General features: G+C 32.6%; 1 long non-coding RNA gene across 1 annotated transcript; it reads right to left on the bottom strand.

The window, feature by feature from the left end:
* Positions 1-270: 270 nt before the first annotated feature.
* On the bottom strand, positions 271-3058 carry LOC126905226 (uncharacterized). Its single transcript, XR_007703900.1, has 5 exons — positions 2977-3058; positions 1716-1809; positions 1125-1204; positions 616-726; positions 271-544 (listed from the first exon to the last, which is right to left on the bottom strand). It is a non-coding gene; the product is annotated as an uncharacterized LOC126905226 (long non-coding RNA).
* Between the last annotated feature and the right edge of the window lie 884 nt (positions 3059-3942).

Here is a 3942-nt window from a genome sequence, read left to right as displayed (position 1 = left end):
TTGTTAAGGAAAAGATGATGATGAATGAAGTTACACCGGATGAAGTTTTACTTGGCGTCGAGCCGTTTAATAAAAGAAGTGAAAAGAGAGTTGCGACACAAAAATAATATGCGAACAAATGATAAATAATAACACTAGTATTACTGTGAAATAACCGTTGACAAGAAAACAATAAAAGTTAATCGAAACACGGTGGCGTTTTCTGGTTGATCCGGTGGACGGCGAATCACAGTGTCAAAGGTGTCCCGAAGAAGACTGACTCGACGTATTATTGCGGCGGGGTATACGACGCTAGGCATTTGTTGGACTTTACACCACGACGATAACGCGTGTGTGTGACGGTCCGGTTTACAGTTAAGCGGTGGCTGAGAAGGAGCTGACACGACCGCGGGGTGTCAACGTGTGACAACGCCGTGGCCGTGTCAAAGTCTACTGGCGTTTTCGATGAGCTCCAAAAGAGAACAACGCACAGCGATCCGTGTCCAACAGCCAGACGTTACTGGGTCGATCGATAACAACAATGTAGACAGATTTTTATTGCGATCTAAAAGTAAAAAATAAAATCATGAAACACAAAAATCCAAGTGGCCTAATAACAAAAAATTCGTACTGTACCTTTTTGGTGAGGGGAGGACGGTCTTAACGAAAATCAACAGCGCAGAACGTTCAATACGCCGTGGGTACGAAAGAATTGAAAACGGTGAGATATCCCAGGGCCTGCACGGTCTGAAATTCATAAATCCCATAAATTAATACAGTCATTAATATTATGTAATCATCAAAAAAGTAAATATTTAATTATTGCACCATTTGTGTACGACTGTATAATTGTACAACAATCTTAAACGTTACAATACACAATTGGGATAGAACACCACGGAGACGTTCAAGAATGTGAATAAATAAATATGCAAACAAAAATTAAAATAATTTACATAACACATTAATTAATGTGTTTCGTGATGACTGCATTAGTCGTCTCCGCAGTATATAAATAGTTAACTATTGCAATTTCTGTAAGACAGTGTAGTCATGTACACGTATTAATAAGTGAAGAGATGTTCGCGAGTGTGAATACTATAACAAAAATTGAAATTTTATATATAAAAAAAACGAATTATTACCAGTCTAATAAATCTGTTGACGATTAGAGCCAGTATACTTGGTCGGCAGGCCGAGCCAATATCGAAGCAGTTCCCAGGATCTGAAAATTACAAAATCATATATTAATCAATACTGTCATTACCATGATTATGTAAACGATTTTAAAATTATAACATAATTATTGCAATAGCTGTGAAATCGTCAATCGGGGGACTTTCAATAACAAATAATCATAGAGGATACCACAAATATAAACGTAGTACACGCAAACAAAAAACTGATTAAAAAAAAAAAAAAAAAGTATATAAATGTAAATATATATATATATATATGGATTGTATAAACTGATGTAAAACATATTGCAGCAATAAATGAAATACAAATCGACCTAATGATTAAAATATGCAAAGTAAATCGATTGAAATGTAAAAAGAAGAACTCTATTTTGAGATACTCGAGAACACCACAAAGATGTTCATGAGTGTGAATAAATAAACATGACAACAAAAATTAAAAATTTATGATTTAGTTCAACATACAACACATGGTGTAGTCACCAATAGATAATATACTGACCGACTAATTTTAATTAACAAATGAAAATGAATTACCCGCGTAATAAATCCGTTATCCATTAGAACCAGCACTTTTGGCCAACAGGCCGAGCCATTATTGAAGCATTCTTCAGGATACAACAAACTCCTTCTAAATATTACAAAATCAAATTAATCAATACTGCCTTTACCATAATAATAATAATATATAGATCTACAATATTATTATTACAAATGCTGCGAAATTGTCAATAAAACATTTCAATAAGAAATATTCATTTAAAAAAAAAAATAAAATGATTACATGTATACATATATAAATATATATATATCAGTGTTGAGAAGGAACTAGTTCCAAAAGGAACGGATTCCTGGAACGAGTTCTTTTTGAAGGAACGATGCTAGGAACTGCTTCCTTTTAAAATAAAGGAACGAGGAAAATGAACAAATTCCATTTTTTAAGGAACGTGAACGGAAATTACAGTTCCTAAAATTTTTTATAAACATGTTTTAGTGTAGTTTTCTTCGTATCTAGACATTAAAATATTATGGTATTTTTAGTTGACTTTTGACAATGGAAGTCCCCTATATACCCAGCCGAGATCGTAGGCTGTTTAAATGAATCAATTGATTATAGATAGAGTTATTATCACATGTAGGTATACAGTAAATATTTAATATATGTGTACATATATTAAATAATGCACCGAATATTATCGTCGTTTCTTGTTAACTAATTTATGTTAAAGGTTTTGGGTTTTCTGATTTATTATTTCTAACTTATATGTAGACAATAGACATTGGTCGCGTTGACACAAGTCGTTAGCATTTACTACCTGCTTATAAATATAATTTTCGAATACTTTTAGATAAGGAATACTACAAATTTGTTTTGTATTCGACTGCTGATGAAAATCATTGATGACCGTTATCATGATCTCATTGCCACAATTTTTTAAATAACTTATAAAAGGAACGAAGAGTGGAACGAGTTCTTATTTTGGAGGAACTGGATCTGGAACAAGTTCCTTCTTAATATAAAGAATTAGGATCTGGAACGAGTTCATATTTTAGAAAATGAACGGGGAACGGAACGAATTCCATTTAAAAAGGAACTTTCCCAACACTGATATATATATATATATAGAGAGAGAGAGAGAGAGAGAGACAATATAGTATAGACTGATGTAGCACACATTGCAACAATAAACAAAATACAAATCAACATATGCCAAGAAAATTAATTTAAATGTAAAAAGATGAACTCTACTCAGAGAAAAGTCAATAAAAATAAATTTTTTTTTGACAAAAGAATTACCCGTGCAATAAATCTAAAACTATCAACAACAATCTCCAGCACAGTCATCAGAGCACAACGGATACCATCTGAAAATTATAAAATCAAATCAATTAATACTGGCGTTACAACGATTTACAAAATCACATTGACTATTAAGAATAATTACAGAAATAATGAGAAATAAACGACGACGTAGAAACGGCGGTCGAGGACGACGCACAAAACGGCGGCGCGGTTGTGATAACGACCGCGTTCGGGCGTCGGGCCGAGCGGGAGGCGCGCTCCCCTATTTCGCGTCGTTTTCCGTTCCACAGAAATCGGAAATTCGCGAATAAAAAAAAGCGGGTACGGCGAAAAATTCGAACGAAGGGAGGAAAAGACGCGAAACGATAGGGGCCGTCGAACGGTACGGGACGGGAGGCGATAGGAGAAAAACGGGAATTTTAATACGTAAAAAACGCAATATCTCTTCCAGGTGGAGCATATTTTGAGGGGCTGAGAAAATAGTATATAGCTGGAGACTAGAGATAGCTAGAGACTAGAGATTGGTTTTTTATAACATCGATATTAGCAGGTACTCAGCATTGTTATTATCAATGATAGTAAGGTACATTGTTGTGAGTTTATAAATACACTAACTGACAATAAAAAAAGTATATTTATTGATAGTTATAATTGATAATAAACAATCCGTGACTGTGACAGCAATGTCATAAAAAACTAATTTTAAATATATATACTAATATTAATAATAATAAATAAATATATCGATTTAAATGTTTAATTTTAAGCAATTATCAAGAGAATAATTACACACCTCTAAATATAAGAAATTCGTATATTACATTGAATTAAAATTTTTTATCAACTCAAAAATAAACAGTTTTTAAATTTCTATATTATATTATTTTATACATAAATGTGAAATTAAATTTTAAAGTAAAGTTTAATTATTTGTTGATCATTTAATTATGTGCGTTTATC

This window comes from Daktulosphaira vitifoliae, unplaced genomic scaffold (genome assembly GCF_025091365.1).
Source record: "Daktulosphaira vitifoliae isolate Bord-2020 unplaced genomic scaffold, ASM2509136v1 Scaffold_4, whole genome shotgun sequence".
In the NCBI taxonomy this organism is placed as follows: Eukaryota; Metazoa; Arthropoda; class Insecta; order Hemiptera; family Phylloxeridae; genus Daktulosphaira; species Daktulosphaira vitifoliae.
Note: the sequence above shows the minus strand (reverse complement) of the source record. Positions and strands in the feature narration are given on the sequence as shown.